The sequence below is a fragment of the Struthio camelus genome, chromosome 7 (genome assembly GCF_040807025.1).
Source record: "Struthio camelus isolate bStrCam1 chromosome 7, bStrCam1.hap1, whole genome shotgun sequence".
NCBI lineage: Eukaryota > Metazoa > Chordata > Aves > Struthioniformes > Struthionidae > Struthio > Struthio camelus.
Genome location: NC_090948.1, coordinates 28,669,276 through 28,689,500, shown reverse-complemented (window position 1 = coordinate 28,689,500; position 20,225 = coordinate 28,669,276).

Here is a 20,225-nt window from a genome sequence, read left to right as displayed (position 1 = left end):
TTGGGGCAGCCCCGCAGTGCCTTGCGCAAGTCCTCCACAGCCCCACTGCACTTGCGCCTCCAGCCTTTCCCACTTTCCTAACCCTAACCCTAACCCTAACCCCAACCCTAACCCTAAGGCTAAGGCTAATGTGAGGGGTGGCCCCAGTGTCACCCCATCAGCGGCCTAGCTGCCTGAAAAGACAAAGTAGTCCTGGCAGCAATCTTGGGGCAGCCCCGCAGTGCCTTGCGCAAGTCCTCCACAGCCCCACTGCACCTGCGCCTCCAGCCTTTCCCACTCTCCTAACCCTAACCCTAACCCTAAGGCTAAGGCTAATTTGAGGGGTGGCCCCAGTGTCACCCCATCAGCGGCCTAGCTGCCTGAAAAGACAAAGTAGTCCTGGCAGCAATCTTGGGGCAGCCCCACAGTGCCTTGCGCAAGTCCTCCACAGCCCCACTGCACCTGCGCCTCCAGCCTTTCCCACTCTCCTAACCCTAACCCTAACCCTAACCCTAACCCTAAGGCTAAGGCTAAGGCTAATGTGAGGGGTGGCCTCAGTGTCACCCCATCAGCGGCCTAGCTGCCTGAAAAGACAAAGTAGTCCTGGCAGCAATCTTGGGGCAGCCCCGCAGTGCCTTGCGCAAGTCCTCCACAGCCCCACTGCACCTGCGCCTCCAGCCTTTCCCACTCTCCTAACCCTAACCCTAACCCTAAGGCTAAGGCTAAGGCTAATGTGAGGGGTGGCCCCAGTGTCACCCCATCAGCGGCCTAGCTGCCTGAAAAGACAAAGTAGTCCTGGCAGCAATCTTGGGGCAGCCCCGCAGTGCCTTGCGCAAGTCCTCCACAGCCCCACTGCACCTGGGCCTCCAGCCTTTCCCACTCTCCTCACCCTAACCCTAACCCTAAGGCTAAGGCTAAGGCTAAGGCTAATGTGAGGGGTGGCCTCAGTGTCACCCCATCAGCGGCCTAGCTGCCTGAAAAGACAAAGTAGTCCTGGCAGCAATCTTGGGGCAGCCCCGCAGTGCCTTGCGCAAGTCCTCCACAGCCCCACTGCACTTGCGCCTCCAGCCTTTCCCACTCTCCTAACCCTAACCCTAACCCTAACCCTAACCCTAACCCTAACCCTAAGGCTAATGTGAGGGGTGGCCCCAGTGTCACCCCATCAGCGGCCTAGCTGCCTGAAAAGACAAAGTAGTCCTGGCAGCAATCTTGGGGCAGCCCCGCAGTGCCTTGCGCAAGTCCTCCACAGCCCCACTGCACCTGCGCCTCCAGCCTTTCCCACTCTCCTAACCCTAACCCTAATCCTAACCCTAAGGCTAAGGCTAAGGCTAATGTGAGGGGTGGCCTCAGTGTCACCCCATCAGCGGCCTAGCTGCCTGAAAAGACAAAGTAGTCCTGGCAGCAATCTTGGGGCAGCCCCGCAGTGCCTTGCGCAAGTCCTCCACAGCCCCACTGCACCTGCGCCTCCAGCCTTTCTCACTCTCCTAACCCTAACCCTAACCCTAACCCTAAGGCTAATGTGAGGGGTGGCCTCAGTGTCACCCCATCAGCGGCCTAGCTGCCTGAAAAGACAAAGTAGTCCTGGCAGCAATCTTGGGGCAGCCCCGCAGTGCCTTGCGCAAGTCCTCCACAGCCCCACTGCACCTGCGCCTCCAGCCTTTCCCACTCTCCTAACCCTAACCCTAACCCTAACCCTAAGGCTAAGGCTAAGGCTAATGTGAGGGGTGGCCCCAGTGTCACCCCATCAGCGGCCTAGCTGCCTGAAAAGACAAAGTAGTCCTGGCAGCAATCTTGGGGCAGCCCCGCAGTGCCTTGCGCAAGTCCTCCACAGCCCCACTGCACCTGGGCCTCCAGCCTTTCCCACTCTCCTAACCCTAACCCTAACCCTAACCCTAACCCTAAGGCTAATGTGAGGGGTGGCCCCAGTGTCACCCCATCAGCGGCCTAGCTGCCTGAAAAGACAAAGTAGTCCTGGCAGCAATCTTGGGGCAGCCCCGCAGTGCCTTGCGCAAGTCCTCCACAGCCCCACTGCACCTGGGCCTCCAGCCTTTCCCACTCTCCTAACCCTAACCCTAACCCTAACCCTAAGGCTAAGGCTAATGTGAGGGGTGGCCCCAGTGTCACCCCATCAGCGGCCTAGCTGCCTGAAAAGACAAAGTAGTCCTGGCAGCAATCTTGGGGCAGCCCCGCAGTGCCTTGCGCAAGTCCTCCACAGCCCCACTGCACCTGCGCCTCCAGCCTTTCCCACTCTCCTAACCCTAACCCTAAGGCTAAGGCTAAGGCTAATGTGAGGGGTGGCCTCAGTGTCACCCCATCAGCGGCCTAGCTGCCTGAAAAGACAAAGTAGTCCTGGCAGCAATCTTGGGGCAGCCCCGCAGTGCCTTGCGCAAGTCCTCCACAGCCCCACTGCACCTGCGCCTCCAGCCTTTCCCACTCTCCTAACCCTAACCCTAACCCTAACCCTAAGGCTAAGGCTAATGTGAGGGGTGGCCCCAGTGTCACCCCATCAGCGGCCTAGCTGCCTGAAAAGACAAAGTAGTCCTGGCAGCAATCTTGGGGCAGCCCCGCAGTGCCTTGCGCAAGTCCTCCACAGCCCCACTGCACCTGGGCCTCCAGCCTTTCCCACTCTCCTAACCCTAACCCTAACCCTAAGGCTAAGGCTAATGTGAGGGGTGGCCCCAGTGTCACCCCATCAGCGGCCTAGCTGCCTGAAAAGACAAAGTAGTCCTGGCAGCAATCTTGGGGCAGCCCCGCAGTGCCTTGCGCAAGTCCTCCACAGCCCCACTGCACCTGGGCCTCCAGCCTTTCCCACTCTCCTAACCCTAACCCTAAGGCTAAGGCTAAGGCTAAGGCTAATGTGAGGGGTGGCCCCAGTGTCACCCCATCAGCGGCCTAGCTGCCTGAAAAGACAAAGTAGTCCTGGCAGCAATCTTGGGGCAGCCCCGCAGTGCCTTGCGCAAGTCCTCCACAGCCCCACTGCACCTGGGCCTCCAGCCTTTCCCACTCTCCTAACCCTAACCCTAACCCTAACCCTAACCCTAAGGCTAAGGCTAAGGCTAATGTGAGGGGTGGCCCCAGTGTCACCCCATCAGCGGCCTAGCTGCCTGAAAAGACAAAGTAGTCCTGGCAGCAATCTTGGGGCAGCCCCGCAGTGCCTTGCGCAAGTCCTCCACAGCCCCACTGCACTTGCGCCTCCAGCCTTTCCCACTTTCCTAACCCTAACCCTAACCCTAACCCCAACCCTAACCCTAAGGCTAAGGCTAATGTGAGGGGTGGCCCCAGTGTCACCCCATCAGCGGCCTAGCTGCCTGAAAAGACAAAGTAGTCCTGGCAGCAATCTTGGGGCAGCCCGCAGTGCCTTGCGCAAGTCCTCCACAGCCCCACTGCACCTGCGCCTCCAGCCTTTCCCACTCTCCTAACCCTAACCCTAACCCTAAGGCTAAGGCTAATTTGAGGGGTGGCCCCAGTGTCACCCCATCAGCGGCCTAGCTGCCTGAAAAGACAAAGTAGTCCTGGCAGCAATCTTGGGGCAGCCCCGCAGTGCCTTGCGCAAGTCCTCCACAGCCCCACTGCACCTGCGCCTCCAGCCTTTCCCACTCTCCTAACCCTAACCCTAACCCTAACCCTAACCCTAACCCTAAGGCTAAGGCTAATGTGAGGGGTGGCCTCAGTGTCACCCCATCAGCGGCCTAGCTGTCTGAAAAGACAAAGTAGTCCTGGCAGCAATCTTGGGGCAGCCCCGCAGTGCCTTGCGCAAGTCCTCCACAGCCCCACTGCACCTGCGCCTCCAGCCTTTCCCACTCTCCTAACCCTAACCCTAAGGCTAAGGCTAAGGCTAAGGCTAATGTGAGGGGTGGCCTCAGTGTCACCCCATCAGCGGCCTAGCTGCCTGAAAAGACAAAGTAGTCCTGGCAGCAATCTTGGGGCAGCCCCGCAGTGCCTTGCGCAAGTCCTCCACAGCCCCACTGCACCTGCGCCTCCAGCCTTTCCCACTCTCCTAACCCTAACCCTAACCCTAAGGCTAAGGCTAAGGCTAATGTGAGGGGTGGCCCCAGTGTCACCCCATCAGCGGCCTAGCTGCCTGAAAAGACAAAGTAGTCCTGGCAGCAATCTTGGGGCAGCCCCGCAGTGCCTTGCGCAAGTCCTCCACAGCCCCACTGCACCTGGGCCTCCAGCCTTTCCCACTCTCCTAACCCTAACCCTAACCCTAACCCTAACCCTAACCCTAACCCTAACCCTAAGGCTAATGTGAGGGGTGGCCCCAGTGTCACCCCATCAGTGGCCTAGCTGCCTGAAAAGACAAAGTAGTCCTGGCAGCAATCTTGGGGCAGCCCGCAGTGCCTTGCGCAAGTCCTCCACAGCCCCACTGCACCTGGGCCTCCAGCCTTTCCCACTCTCCTAACCCTAACCCTAAGGCTAAGGCTAAGGCTAATGTGAGGGGTGGCCTCAGTGTCACCCCATCAGCGGCCTAGCTGCCTGAAAAGACAAAGTAGTCCTGGCAGCAATCTTGGGGCAGCCCCGCAGTGCCTTGCGCAAGTCCTCCACAGCCCCACTGCACCTGCGCCTCCAGCCTTTCCCACTCTCCTAACCCTAACCCTAACCCTAACCCTAACCCTAACCCTAAGGCTAATGTGAGGGGTGGCCTCAGTGTCACCCCATCAGCGGCCTAGCTGTCTGAAAAGACAAAGTAGTCCTGGCAGCAATCTTGGGGCAGCCCCGCAGTGCCTTGCGCAAGTCCTCCACAGCCCCACTGCACCTGGGCCTCCAGCCTTTCCCACTCTCCTAACCCTAACCCTAAGCCTAACCCTAACCCTAAGGCTAAGGCTAATGTGAGGGGTGGCCTCAGTGTCACCCCATCAGCGGCCTAGCTGTCTGAAAAGACAAAGTAGTCCTGGCAGCAATCTTGGGGCAGCCCCGCAGTGCCTTGCGCAAGTCCTCCACAGCCCCACTGCACCTGCGCCTCCAGCCTTTCCCACTCTCCTAACCCTAACCCTAACCCTAAGGCTAAGGCTAATGTGAGGGGTGGCCCCAGTGTCACCCCATCAGCGGCCTAGCTGCCTGAAAAGACAAAGTAGTCCTGGCAGCAATCTTGGGGCAGCCCCGCAGTGCCTTGCGCAAGTCCTCCACAGCCCCACTGCACCTGCGCCTCCAGCCTTTCCCACTCTCCTAACCCTAACCCTAACCCTAAGCCTAACCCTAACCCTAAGGCTAATGTGAGGGGTGGCCTCAGTGTCACCCCATCAGCGGCCTAGCTGTCTGAAAAGACAAAGTAGTCCTGGCAGCAATCTTGGGGCAGCCCCGCAGTGCCTTGCGCAAGTCCTCCACAGCCCCACTGCACCTGCGCCTCCAGCCTTTCCCACTCTCCTAACCCTAACCCTAACCCTAAGGCTAAGGCTAATGGGAGGGGTGGCCCCAGTGTCACCCCATCAGCGGCCTAGCTGCCTGAAAAGACAAAGTAGTCCTGGCAGCAATCTTGGGGCAGCCCCGCAGTGCCTTGCGCAAGTCCTCCACAGCCCCACTGCACCTGCGCCTCCAGCCTTTCCCACTCTCCTAACCCTAACCCTAACCCTAAGCCTAACCCTAACCCTAACCCTAAGGCTAATGTGAGGGGTGGCCTCAGTGTCACCCCATCAGCGGCCTAGCTGTCTGAAAAGACAAAGTAGTCCTGGCAGCAATCTTGGGGCAGCCCCGCAGTGCCTTGCGCAAGTCCTCCACAGCCCCACTGCACCTGCGCCTCCAGCCTTTCCCACTCTCCTAACCCTAACCCTAACCCTAACCCTAAGCCTAACCCTAAGGCTAATGTGAGGGGTGGCCTCAGTGTCACCCCATCAGCGGCCTAGCTGTCTGAAAAGACAAAGTAGTCCTGGCAGCAATCTTGGGGCAGCCCCGCAGTGCCTTGCGCAAGTCCTCCACAGCCCCACTGCACCTGCGCCTCCAGCCTTTCCCACTCTCCTAACCCTAACCCTAACCCTAACCCTAACCCTAACCCTAAGGCTAATGTGAGGGGTGGCCCCAGTGTCACCCCATCAGCGGCCTAGCTGCCTGAAAAGACAAAGTAGTCCTGGCAGCAATCTTGGGGCAGCCCCGCAGTGCCTTGCGCAAGTCCTCCACAGCCCCACTGCACCTGCGCCTCCAGCCTTTCCCACTCTCCTAACCCTAACCCTAATCCTAAGGCTAAGGCTAAGGCTAAGGCTAATGTGAGGGGTGGCCCCAGTGTCACCCCATCAGCGGCCTAGCTGCCTGAAAAGACAAAGTAGTCCTGGCAGCAATCTTGGGGCAGCCCCGCAGTGCCTTGCACAAGTCCTCCACAGCCCCACTGCACCTGCGCCTCCAGCCTTTCCCACTCTCCTAACCCTAACCCTAACCCTAACCCTAACCCTAACCCTAAGGCTAATGTGAGGGGTGGCCCCAGTGTCACCCCATCAGCGGCCTAGCTGCCTGAAAAGACAAAGTAGTCCTGGCAGCAATCTTGGGGCAGCCCCGCAGTGCCTTACGCAAGTCCTCCACAGCCCCACTGCACCTGGGCCTCCAGCCTTTCCCACTCTCCTAACCCTAACCCTAACCCTAACCCTAAGGCTAAGGCTAATGTGAGGGGTGGCCCCAGTGTCACCCCATCAGTGGCCTAGCTGCCTGAAAAGACAAAGTAGTCCTGGCAGCAATCTTGGGGCAGCCCCGCAGTGCCTTGTGCAAGTCCTCCACAGCCCCACTGCACCTGGGCCTCCAGCCTTTCCCACTCTCCTAACCCTAACCCTAACCCTAACCCTAACCCTAAGGCTAAGGCTAATGGGAGGGGTGGCCTCAGTGTCACCCCATCAGCGGCCTAGCTGCCTGAAAAGACAAAGTAGTCCTGGCAGCAATCTTGGGGCAGCCCCGCAGTGCCTTGTGCAAGTCCTCCACAGCCCCACTGCACCTGCGCCTCCAGCCTTTCCCACTCTCCTAACCCTAACCCTAATCCTAACCCTAAGGCTAAGGCTAAGGCTAATGTGAGGGGTGGCCTCAGTGTCACCCCATCAGCGGCCTAGCTGCCTGAAAAGACAAAGTAGTCCTGGCAGCAATCTTGGGGCAGCCCCGCAGTGCCTTGAGCAAGTCCTCCACAGCCCCACTGCACCTGGGCCTCCAGCCTTTCCCACTCTCCTAACCCTAACCCTAACCCTAACCCTAAGGCTAAGGCTAACGTGAGGGGTGGCCCCAGTGTCACCCCATCAGCGGCCTAGCTGCCTGAAAAGACAAAGTAGTCCTGGCAGCAATCTTGGGGCAGCCCCGCAGTGCCTTGCGCAAGTCCTCCACAGCCCCACTGCACCTGGGCCTCCAGCCTTTCCCACTCTCCTAACCCTAACCCTAACCCTAACCCTAACCCTAAGGCTAAGGCTAATGTGAGGGGTGGCCCCAGTGTCACCCCATCAGCGGCCTAGCTGCCTGAAAAGACAAAGTAGTCCTGGCAGCAATCTTGGGGCAGCCCCGCAGTGCCTTGCGCAAGTCCTCCACAGCCCCACTGCACCTGCGCCTCCAGCCTTTCCCACTCTCCTAACCCTAACCCTAACCCTAAGGCTAAGGCTAAGGCTAATGTGAGGGGTGGCCCCAGTGTCACCCCATCAGCGGCCTAGCTGCCTGAAAAGACAAAGTAGTCCTGGCAGCAATCTTGGGGCAGCCCCGCAGTGCCTTGTGCAAGTCCTCCACAGCCCCACTGCACCTGGGCCTCCAGCCTTTCCCACTCTCCTAACCCTAACCCTAAGGCTAAGGCTAAGGCTAAGGCTAATGTGAGGGGTGGCCCCAGTGTCACCCCATCAGCGGCCTAGCTGCCTGAAAAGACAAAGTAGTCCTGGCAGCAATCTTGGGGCAGCCCCGCAGTGCCTTGCGCAAGTCCTCCACAGCCCCACTGCACCTGCGCCTCCAGCCTTTCCCACTCTCCTAACCCTAACCCTAACCCTAACCCTAAGGCTAAGGCTAATGTGAGGGGTGGCCCCAGTGTCACCCCATCAGCGGCCTAGCTGCCTGAAAAGACAAAGTAGTCCTGGCAGCAATCTTGGGGCAGCCCCGCAGTGCCTTGCGCAAGTCCTCCACAGCCCCACTGCACCTGCGCCTCCAGCCTTTCCCACTCTCCTAACCGTAACCCTAACCCTAACCCTAAGGCTAAGGCTAATGTGAGGGGTGGCCTCAGTGTCACCCCATCAGCGGCCTAGCTGCCTGAAAAGACAAAGTAGTCCTGGCAGCAATCTTGGGGCAGCCCCGCAGTGCCTTGCGCAAGTCCTCCACAGCCCCACTGCACCTGCGCCTCCAGCCTTTCCCACTCTCCTAACCCTAACCCTAACCCTAACCCTAAGGCTAAGGCTAACGTGAGGGGTGCCCCAGTGTCACCCCATCAGCGGCCTAGCTGCCTGAAAAGACAAAGTAGTCCTGGCAGCAATCTTGGGGCAGCCCCGCAGTGCCTTGCGCAAGTCCTCCACAGCCCCACTGCACCTGCGCCTCCAGCCTTTCCCACTCTCCTAATCCTAACCCTAACCCTAACCCTAACCCTAACCCTAAGGCTAAGGCTAAGGCTAATGTGAGGGGTGGCCTCAGTGTCACCCCATCAGCGGCCTAGCTGCCTGAAAAGACAAAGTAGTCCTGGCAGCAATCTTGGGGCAGCCCCGCAGTGCCTTGCGCAAGTCCTCCACAGCCCCACTGCACCTGCGCCTCCAGCCTTTCCCACTCTCCTAACCCTAACCCTAACCCTAACCCTAAGGCTAAGGCTAAGGCTAATGTGAGGGGTGGCCCCAGTGTCACCCCATCAGCGGCCTAGCTGCCTGAAAAGACAAAGTAGTCCTGGCAGCAATCTTGGGGCAGCCCCGCAGTGCCTTGCGCAAGTCCTCCACAGCCCCACTGCACCTGCGCCTCCAGCCTTTCCCACTCTCCTAACCCTAACCCTAACCCTAACCCTAACCCTAAGGCTAATGGGAGGGGTGGCCCCAGTGTCACCCCATCAGCGGCCTAGCTGCCTGAAAAGACAAAGTAGTCCTGGCAGCAATCTTGGGGCAGCCCCGCAGTGCCTTGCGCAAGTCCTCCACAGCCCCACTGCACCTGCGCCTCCAGCCTTTCCCACTCTCCTAACCCTAACCCTAAGGCTAAGGCTAAGGCTAAGGCTAATGTGAGGGGTGGCCCCAGTGTCACCCCATCAGCGGCCTAGCTGCCTGAAAAGACAAAGTAGTCCTGGCAGCAATCTTGGGGCAGCCCCGCAGTGCCTTGCGCAAGTCCTCCACAGCCCCACTGCACCTGGGCCTCCAGCCTTTCCCACTCTCCTAACCCTAACCCTAACCCTAACCCTAAGGCTAATGTGAGGGGTGGCCCCAGTGTCACCCCATCAGCGGCCTAGCTGCCTGAAAAGACAAAGTAGTCCTGGCAGCAATCTTGGGGCAGCCCCGCAGTGCCTTGCGCAAGTCCTCCACAGCCCCACTGCACCTGGGCCTCCAGCCTTTCCCACTCTCCTAACCCTAACCCTAACCCTAACCCTAACCCTAAGGCTAATGTGAGGGGTGGCCCCAGTGTCACCCCATCAGCGGCCTAGCTGCCTGAAAAGACAAAGTAGTCCTGGCAGCAATCTTGGGGCAGCCCCGCAGTGCCTTGCGCAAGTCCTCCACAGCCCCACTGCACCTGGGCCTCCAGCCTTTCCCACTCTCCTAACCCTAACCCTAACCCTAACCCTAACCCTAAGGCTAAGGCTAATGTGAGGGGTGGCCTCAGTGTCACCCCATCAGCGGCCTAGCTGCCTGAAAAGACAAAGTAGTCCTGGCAGCAATCTTGGGGCAGCCCCGCAGTGCCTTGCGCAAGTCCTCCACAGCCCCACTGCACCTGCGCCTCCAGCCTTTCCCACTCTCCTAACCCTAACCCTAAGGCTAAGGCTAAGGCTAAGGCTAATGGGAGGGGTGGCCCCAGTGTCACCCCATCAGCGGCCTAGCTGCCTGAAAAGACAAAGTAGTCCTGGCAGCAATCTTGGGGCAGCCCCGCAGTGCCTTGCGCAAGTCCTCCACAGCCCCACTGCACCTGCGCCTCCAGCCTTTCCCACTCTCCTAACCCTAACCCTAACCCTAACCCTAACCCTAACCCTAAGTCTAAGTCTAAGGCTAATGTGAGGGGTGGCCTCAGTGTCACCCCATCAGCGGCCTAGCTGCCTGAAAAGACAAAGTAGTCCTGGCAGCAATCTTGGGGCAGCCCCGCAGTGCCTTGCGCAAGTCCTCCACAGCCCCACTGCACCTGCGCCTCCAGCCTTTCCCACTCTCCTAACCCTAACCCTAACCCTAACCCTAAGGCTAAGGCTAATGTGAGGGGTGGCCCCAGTGTCACCCCATCAGCGGCCTAGCTGCCTGAAAAGACAAAGTAGTCCTGGCAGCAATCTTGGGGCAGCCCCGCAGTGCCTTGAGCAAGTCCTCCACAGCCCCACTGCACCTGGGCCTCCAGCCTTTCCCACTCTCCTAACCCTAACCCTAACCCTAACCCTAAGGCTAAGGCTAACGTGAGGGGTGGCCCCAGTGTCACCCCATCAGCGGCCTAGCTGCCTGAAAAGACAAAGTAGTCCTGGCAGCAATCTTGGGGCAGCCCCGCAGTGCCTTGCGCAAGTCCTCCACAGCCCCACTGCACCTGGGCCTCCAGCCTTTCCCACTCTCCTAACCCTAACCCTAACCCTAACCCTAACCCTAAGGCTAAGGCTAATGTGAGGGGTGGCCCCAGTGTCACCCCATCAGCGGCCTAGCTGCCTGAAAAGACAAAGTAGTCCTGGCAGCAATCTTGGGGCAGCCCCGCAGTGCCTTGCGCAAGTCCTCCACAGCCCCACTGCACCTGCGCCTCCAGCCTTTCCCACTCTCCTAACCCTAACCCTAACCCTAAGGCTAAGGCTAAGGCTAAGGCTAATGTGAGGGGTGGCCCCAGTGTCACCCCATCAGCGGCCTAGCTGCCTGAAAAGACAAAGTAGTCCTGGCAGCAATCTTGGGGCAGCCCCGCAGTGCCTTGCGCAAGTCCTCCACAGCCCCACTGCACCTGCGCCTCCAGCCTTTCCCACTCTCCTAACCCTAACCCTAACCCTAACCCTAACCCTAAGGCTAATGTGAGGGGTGGCCCCAGTGTCACCCCATCAGCGGCCTAGCTGCCTGAAAAGACAAAGTAGTCCTGGCAGCAATCTTGGGGCAGCCCCGCAGTGCCTTGCGCAAGTCCTCCACAGCCCCACTGCACCTGGGCCTCCAGCCTTTCCCACTCTCCTAACCCTAACCCTAACCCTAACCCTAACCCTAAGGCTAAGGCTAATGTGAGGGGTGGCCCCAGTGTCACCCCATCAGCGGCCTAGCTGCCTGAAAAGACAAAGTAGTCCTGGCAGCAATCTTGGGGCAGCCCCGCAGTGCCTTGCGCAAGTCCTCCACAGCCCCACTGCACCTGCGCCTCCAGCCTTTCCCACTCTCCTAACCCTAACCCTAACCCTAAGGCTAAGGCTAAGGCTAATGTGAGGGGTGGCCCCAGTGTCACCCCATCAGCGGCCTAGCTGCCTGAAAAGACAAAGTAGTCCTGGCAGCAATCTTGGGGCAGCCCCGCAGTGCCTTGTGCAAGTCCTCCACAGCCCCACTGCACCTGGGCCTCCAGCCTTTCCCACTCTCCTAACCCTAACCCTAAGGCTAAGGCTAAGGCTAAGGCTAATGTGAGGGGTGGCCCCAGTGTCACCCCATCAGCGGCCTAGCTGCCTGAAAAGACAAAGTAGTCCTGGCAGCAATCTTGGGGCAGCCCCGCAGTGCCTTGCGCAAGTCCTCCACAGCCCCACTGCACCTGCGCCTCCAGCCTTTCCCACTCTCCTAACCCTAACCCTAACCCTAACCCTAAGGCTAAGGCTAATGTGAGGGGTGGCCCCAGTGTCACCCCATCAGCGGCCTAGCTGCCTGAAAAGACAAAGTAGTCCTGGCAGCAATCTTGGGGCAGCCCCGCAGTGCCTTGCGCAAGTCCTCCACAGCCCCACTGCACCTGCGCCTCCAGCCTTTCCCACTCTCCTAACCGTAACCCTAACCCTAACCCTAAGGCTAAGGCTAATGTGAGGGGTGGCCTCAGTGTCACCCCATCAGCGGCCTAGCTGCCTGAAAAGACAAAGTAGTCCTGGCAGCAATCTTGGGGCAGCCCCGCAGTGCCTTGCGCAAGTCCTCCACAGCCCCACTGCACCTGCGCCTCCAGCCTTTCCCACTCTCCTAACCCTAACCCTAACCCTAACCCTAAGGCTAAGGCTAACGTGAGGGGTGCCCCAGTGTCACCCCATCAGCGGCCTAGCTGCCTGAAAAGACAAAGTAGTCCTGGCAGCAATCTTGGGGCAGCCCCGCAGTGCCTTGCGCAAGTCCTCCACAGCCCCACTGCACCTGCGCCTCCAGCCTTTCCCACTCTCCTAATCCTAACCCTAACCCTAACCCTAACCCTAACCCTAAGGCTAAGGCTAAGGCTAATGTGAGGGGTGGCCCCAGTGTCACCCCATCAGCGGCCTAGCTGCCTGAAAAGACAAAGTAGTCCTGGCAGCAATCTTGGGGCAGCCCCGCAGTGCCTTGCGCAAGTCCTCCACAGCCCCACTGCACCTGGGCCTCCAGCCTTTCCCACTCTCCTAACCCTAACCCTAACCCTAACCCTAACCCTAAGGCTAAGGCTAATGTGAGGGGTGGCCCCAGTGTCACCCCATCAGCGGCCTAGCTGCCTGAAAAGACAAAGTAGTCCTGGCAGCAATCTTGGGGCAGCCCCGCAGTGCCTTGCGCAAGTCCTCCACAGCCCCACTGCACCTGCGCCTCCAGCCTTTCCCACTCTCCTAACCCTAACCCTAACCCTAAGGCTAAGGCTAAGGCTAATGTGAGGGGTGGCCCCAGTGTCACCCCATCAGCGGCCTAGCTGCCTGAAAAGACAAAGTAGTCCTGGCAGCAATCTTGGGGCAGCCCCGCAGTGCCTTGTGCAAGTCCTCCACAGCCCCACTGCACCTGGGCCTCCAGCCTTTCCCACTCTCCTAACCCTAACCCTAAGGCTAAGGCTAAGGCTAAGGCTAATGTGAGGGGTGGCCCCAGTGTCACCCCATCAGCGGCCTAGCTGCCTGAAAAGACAAAGTAGTCCTGGCAGCAATCTTGGGGCAGCCCCGCAGTGCCTTGCGCAAGTCCTCCACAGCCCCACTGCACCTGCGCCTCCAGCCTTTCCCACTCTCCTAACCCTAACCCTAACCCTAACCCTAAGGCTAAGGCTAATGTGAGGGGTGGCCCCAGTGTCACCCCATCAGCGGCCTAGCTGCCTGAAAAGACAAAGTAGTCCTGGCAGCAATCTTGGGGCAGCCCCGCAGTGCCTTGCGCAAGTCCTCCACAGCCCCACTGCACCTGCGCCTCCAGCCTTTCCCACTCTCCTAACCGTAACCCTAACCCTAACCCTAAGGCTAAGGCTAATGTGAGGGGTGGCCTCAGTGTCACCCCATCAGCGGCCTAGCTGCCTGAAAAGACAAAGTAGTCCTGGCAGCAATCTTGGGGCAGCCCCGCAGTGCCTTGCGCAAGTCCTCCACAGCCCCACTGCACCTGCGCCTCCAGCCTTTCCCACTCTCCTAACCCTAACCCTAACCCTAACCCTAAGGCTAAGGCTAACGTGAGGGGTGCCCCAGTGTCACCCCATCAGCGGCCTAGCTGCCTGAAAAGACAAAGTAGTCCTGGCAGCAATCTTGGGGCAGCCCCGCAGTGCCTTGCGCAAGTCCTCCACAGCCCCACTGCACCTGCGCCTCCAGCCTTTCCCACTCTCCTAATCCTAACCCTAACCCTAACCCTAACCCTAACCCTAAGGCTAAGGCTAAGGCTAATGTGAGGGGTGGCCTCAGTGTCACCCCATCAGCGGCCTAGCTGCCTGAAAAGACAAAGTAGTCCTGGCAGCAATCTTGGGGCAGCCCCGCAGTGCCTTGCGCAAGTCCTCCACAGCCCCACTGCACCTGCGCCTCCAGCCTTTCCCACTCTCCTAACCCTAACCCTAACCCTAACCCTAAGGCTAAGGCTAAGGCTAATGTGAGGGGTGGCCCCAGTGTCACCCCATCAGCGGCCTAGCTGCCTGAAAAGACAAAGTAGTCCTGGCAGCAATCTTGGGGCAGCCCCGCAGTGCCTTGCGCAAGTCCTCCACAGCCCCACTGCACCTGCGCCTCCAGCCTTTCCCACTCTCCTAACCCTAACCCTAACCCTAACCCTAACCCTAAGGCTAATGGGAGGGGTGGCCCCAGTGTCACCCCATCAGCGGCCTAGCTGCCTGAAAAGACAAAGTAGTCCTGGCAGCAATCTTGGGGCAGCCCCGCAGTGCCTTGCGCAAGTCCTCCACAGCCCCACTGCACCTGCGCCTCCAGCCTTTCCCACTCTCCTAACCCTAACCCTAAGGCTAAGGCTAAGGCTAAGGCTAATGTGAGGGGTGGCCCCAGTGTCACCCCATCAGCGGCCTAGCTGCCTGAAAAGACAAAGTAGTCCTGGCAGCAATCTTGGGGCAGCCCCGCAGTGCCTTGCGCAAGTCCTCCACAGCCCCACTGCACCTGGGCCTCCAGCCTTTCCCACTCTCCTAACCCTAACCCTAACCCTAACCCTAAGGCTAATGTGAGGGGTGGCCCCAGTGTCACCCCATCAGCGGCCTAGCTGCCTGAAAAGACAAAGTAGTCCTGGCAGCAATCTTGGGGCAGCCCCGCAGTGCCTTGCGCAAGTCCTCCACAGCCCCACTGCACCTGGGCCTCCAGCCTTTCCCACTCTCCTAACCCTAACCCTAACCCTAACCCTAACCCTAAGGCTAATGTGAGGGGTGGCCCCAGTGTCACCCCATCAGCGGCCTAGCTGCCTGAAAAGACAAAGTAGTCCTGGCAGCAATCTTGGGGCAGCCCCGCAGTGCCTTGCGCAAGTCCTCCACAGCCCCACTGCACCTGGGCCTCCAGCCTTTCCCACTCTCCTAACCCTAACCCTAACCCTAACCCTAACCCTAAGGCTAAGGCTAATGTGAGGGGTGGCCTCAGTGTCACCCCATCAGCGGCCTAGCTGCCTGAAAAGACAAAGTAGTCCTGGCAGCAATCTTGGGGCAGCCCCGCAGTGCCTTGCGCAAGTCCTCCACAGCCCCACTGCACCTGCGCCTCCAGCCTTTCCCACTCTCCTAACCCTAACCCTAAGGCTAAGGCTAAGGCTAAGGCTAATGGGAGGGGTGGCCCCAGTGTCACCCCATCAGCGGCCTAGCTGCCTGAAAAGACAAAGTAGTCCTGGCAGCAATCTTGGGGCAGCCCCGCAGTGCCTTGCGCAAGTCCTCCACAGCCCCACTGCACCTGCGCCTCCAGCCTTTCCCACTCTCCTAACCCTAACCCTAACCCTAACCCTAACCCTAAGGCTAAGGCTAATGTGAGGGGTGGCCCCAGTGTCACCCCATCAGCGGCCTAGCTGCCTGAAAAGACAAAGTAGTCCTGGCAGCAATCTTGGGGCAGCCCCGCAGTGCCTTGAGCAAGTCCTCCACAGCCCCACTGTACTTGGGCCTCCAGCCTTTCCCACTCTCCTAACCCTAACCCTAACCCTAACCCTAACCCTAAGGCTAAGGCTAATGTGAGGGGTGGCCCCAGTGTCACCCCATCAGCGGCCTAGCTGCCTGAAAAGACAAAGTAGTCCTGGCAGCAATCTTGGGGCAGCCCCGCAGTGCCTTGCGCAAGTCCTCCACAGCCCCACTGCACCTGCGCCTCCAGCCTTTCCCACTCTCCTAACCCTAACCCTAACCCTAACCCTAAGGCTAATGTGAGGGGTGGCCCCAGTGTCACCCCATCAGCGGCCTAGCTGCCTGAAAAGACAAAGTAGTCCTGGCAGCAATCTTGGGGCAGCCCCGCAGTGCCTTGCGCAAGTCCTCCACAGCCCCACTGCACCTGGGCCTCCAGCCTTTCCCACTCTCCTAACCCTAACCCTAACCCTAACCCTAACCCTAAGGCTAATGTGAGGGGTGGCCCCAGTGTCACCCCATCAGCGGCCTAGCTGCCTGAAAAGACAAAGTAGTCCTGGCAGCAATCTTGGGGCAGCCCCGCAGTGCCTTGCGCAAGTCCTCCACAGCCCCACTGCACCTGGGCCTCCAGCCTTTCCCACTCTCCTAACCCTAAGCCTAACCCTAACCCTAAGGCTAAGGCTAAGGCTAATGTGAGGGGTGGCCTCAGTGTCACCCCATCAGCGGCCTAGCTGCCTGAAAAGACAAAGTAGTCCTGGCAGCAATCTTGGGGCAGCCCCGCAGTGCCTTGCGCAAGTCCTCCACAGCCCCACTGCACCTGCGCCTCCAGCCTTTCCCACTCTCCTAACCCTAACCCTAACCCTAAGGCTAAGGCTAAGGCTAATGTGAGGGGTGGCCCCAGTGTCACCCCATCAGCGGCCTAGCTGCCTGAAAAGACAAAGTAGTCCTGGCAGCAATCTTGGGGCAGCCCCGCAGTGCCTTGCGCAAGTCCTCCACAGCCCCACTGCACCTGCGCCTCCAGCCTTTCCCACTCTCCTAACCCTAACCCTAACCCTAAGGCTAAGGCTAAGGCTAAGGCTAATGTGAGGGGTGGCCTCAGTGTCACCCCATCAGCGGCCTAGCTGCCTGAAAAGACAAAGTAGTCCTGGCAGCAATCTTGGGGCAGCCCCGCAGTGCCTTGAGCAAGTCCTCCACAGCCCCACTGTACTTGGGCCTCCAGCCTTTCCCACTCTCCTAACCCTAACCCTAACCCTAACCCTAAGGCTAAGGCTAAGGCTAATGTGAGGGGTGGCCTCAGTGTCACCCCATCAGCGGCCTAGCTGCCTGAAAAGACAAAGTAGTCCTGGCAGCAATCTTGGGGCAGCCCCGCAGTGCCTTGCGCAAGTCCTCCACAGCCCCACTGCACCTGCGCCTCCAGCCTTTCCCACTCTCCTAACCCTAACCCTAACCCTAACCCTAAGGCTAAGGCTAATGTGAGGGGTGGCCCCAGTGTCACCCCATCAGCGGCCTAGCTGCCTGAAAAGACAAAGTAGTCCTGGCAGCAATCTTGGGGCAGCCCCGCAGTGCCTTGCGCAAGTCCTCCACAGCCCCACTGCACCTGGGCCTCCAGCCTTTCCCACTCTCCTAACCCTAACCCTAACCCTAACCCTAACCCTAAGGCTAATGTGAGGGGTGGCCCCAGTGTCACCCCATCAGCGGCCTAGCTGCCTGAAAAGACAAAGTAGTCCTGGCAGCAATCTTGGGGCAGCCCCGCAGTGCCTTGCGCAAGTCCTCCACAGCCCCACTGCACCTGGGCCTCCAGCCTTTCCCACTCTCCTAACCCTAACCCTAACCCTAACCCTAAGGCTAAGGCTAAGGCGAATGTGAGGGGTGGCCCCAGTGTCACCCCATCAGCGGCCTAGCTGCCTGAAAAGACAAAGTAGTCCTGGCAGCAATCTTGGGGCAGCCCCGCAGTGCCTTGAGCAAGTCCTCCACAGCCCCACTGCACCTGGGCCTCCAGCCTTTCCCACTCTCCTAACCCTAACCCTAACCCTAACCCTAAGGCTAATGTGAGGGGTGGCCCCAGTGTCACCCCATCAGCGGCCTAGCTGCCTGAAAAGACAAAGTAGTCCTGGCAGCAATCTTGGGGCAGCCCCGCAGTGCCTTGCGCAAGTCCTCCACAGCCCCACTGCACCTGCGCCTCCAGCCTTTCCCACTCTCCTAACCCTAACCCTAACCCTAACCCTAACCCTAAGGCTAAGGCTAATGTGAGGGGTGGCCCCAGTGTCACCCCATCAGCGGCCTAGCTGCCTGAAAAGACAAAGTAGTCCTGGCAGCAATCTTGGGGCAGCCCCGCAGTGCCTTGCGCAAGTCCTCCACAGCCCCACTGCACCTGCGCCTCCAGCCTTTCCCACTCTCCTAACCCTAACCCTAACCCTAAGGCTAAGGCTAAGGCTAATGGGAGGGGTGGCCTCAGTGTCACCCCATCAGCGGCCTAGCTGCCTGAAAAGACAAAGTAGTCCTGGCAGCAATCTTGGGGCAGCCCCGCAGTGCCTTGCGCAAGTCCTCCACAGCCCCACTGCACCTGGGCCTCCAGCCTTTCCCACTCTCCTAATCCTAACCCTAAGGCTAAGGCTAAGGCTAAGGCTAATGTGAGGGGTGGCCTCAGTGTCACCCCATCAGCGGCCTAGCTGCCTGAAAAGACAAAGTAGTCCTGGCAGCAATCTTGGGGCAGCCCCGCAGTGCCTTGCGCAAGTCCTCCACAGCCCCACTGCACCTGGGCCTCCAGCCTTTCCCACTCTCCTAACCCTAACCCTAACCCTAACCCTAAGGCTAAGGCTAAGGCTAATGTGAGGGGTGGCCCCAGTGTCACCCCATCAGCGGCCTAGCTGCCTGAAAAGACAAAGTAGTCCTGGCAGCAATCTTGGGGCAGCCCCGCAGTGCCTTGCGCAAGTCCTCCACAGCCCCACTGCACCTGGGCCTCCAGCCTTTCCCACTCTCCTAATCCTAACCCTAAGGCTAAGGCTAAGGCTAAGGCTAATGTGAGGGGTGGCCTCAGTGTCACCCCATCAGCGGCCTAGCTGCCTGAAAAGACAAAGTAGTCCTGGCAGCAATCTTGGGGCAGCCCCGCAGTGCCTTGCGCAAGTCCTCCACAGCCCCACTGCACTTGCGCCTCCAGCCTTTCCCACTCTCCTAACCCTAACCCTAACCCTAACCCTAACCCTAAGGCTAAGGCTAATGGGAGGGGTGGCCCCAGTGTCACCCCATCAGCGGCCTAGCTGCCTGAAAAGACAAAGTAGTCCTGGCAGCAATCTTGGGGCAGCCCCGCAGTGCCTTGCGCAAGTCCTCCACAGCCCCACTGCACCTGCGCCTCCAGCCTTTCCCACTCTCCTAACCCTAACCCTAACCCTAACCCTAACCCTAAGGCTAATGTGAGGGGTGGCCCCAGTGTCACCCCATCAGCGGCCTAGCTGCCTGAAAAGACAAAGTAGTCCTGGCAGCAATCTTGGGGCAGCCCCGCAGTGCCTTGCGCAAGTCCTCCACAGCCCCACTGCACCTGTGCCTCCAGCCTTTCCCACTCTCCTAACCCTAACCCTAAGGCTAAGGCTAAGGCTAAGGCTAATGGGAGGGGTGGCCTCAGTGTCACCCCATCAGCGGCCTAGCTGCCTGAAAAGACAAAGTAGTCCTGGCAGCAATCTTGGGGCAGCCCCGCAGTGCCTTGCGCAAGTCCTCCACAGCCCCACTGCACCTGCGCCTCCAGCCTTTCCCACTCTCCTAACCCTAACCCTAACCCTAAGGCTTAGGCTAAGGCTAAGGCTAAGGCTAATGGGAGGGGTGGCCTCAGTGTCACCCCATCAGCGGCCTAGCTGCCTGAAAAGACAAAGTAGTCCTGGCAGCAATCTTGGGGCAGCCCCGCAGTGCCTTGCGCAAGTCCTCCACAGCCCCACTGCACCTGCGCCTCCAGCCTTTCCCACTCTCCTAACCCTAACCCTAACCCTAAGGCTAAGGCTAAGGCTAATGTGAGGGGTGGCCTCAGTGTCACCCCATCAGCGGCCTAGCTGCCTGAAAAGACAAAGTAGTCCTGGCAGCAATCTTGGGGCAGCCCCGCAGTGCCTTGCGCAAGTCCTCCACAGCCCCACTGCACCTGGGCCTCCAGCCTTTCCCACTCTCCTAATCCTAACCCTAAGGCTAAGGCTAAGGCTAAGGCTAATGTGAGGGGTGGCCTCAGTGTCACCCCATCAGCGGCCTAGCTGCCTGAAAAGACAAAGTAGTCCTGGCAGCAATCTTGGGGCAGCCCCGCAGTGCCTTGCGCAAGTCCTCCACAGCCCCACTGCACCTGCGCCTCCAGCCTTTCCCACTCTCCTAACCCTAACCCTAACCCTAACCCTAAGGCTAAGGCTAATGTGAGGCGTGGCCTCAGTGTCACCCCATCAGCGGCCTAGCTGCCTGAAAAGACAAAGTAGTCCTGGCAGCAATCTTGGGGCAGCCCCGCAGTGCCTTGCGCAAGTCCTCCACAGCCCCACTGCACCTGCGCCTCCAGCCTTTCCCACTCTCCTAACCCTAACCCTAACCCTAACCCTAACCCTAACCCTAAGGCTAAGGCTAATGTGAGGGGTGGCCCCAGTGTCACCCCATCAGCGGCCTAGCTGCCTGAAAAGACAAAGTAGTCCTGGCAGCAATCTTGGGGCAGCCCCGCAGTGCCTTGCGCAAGTCCTCCACAGCCCCACTGCACCTGGGCCTCCAGCCTTTCCCACTCTCCTAACCCTAACCCTAACCCTAACCCTAAGGCTAAGGCTAAGGCTAATGTGAGGGGTGGCCCCAGTGTCACC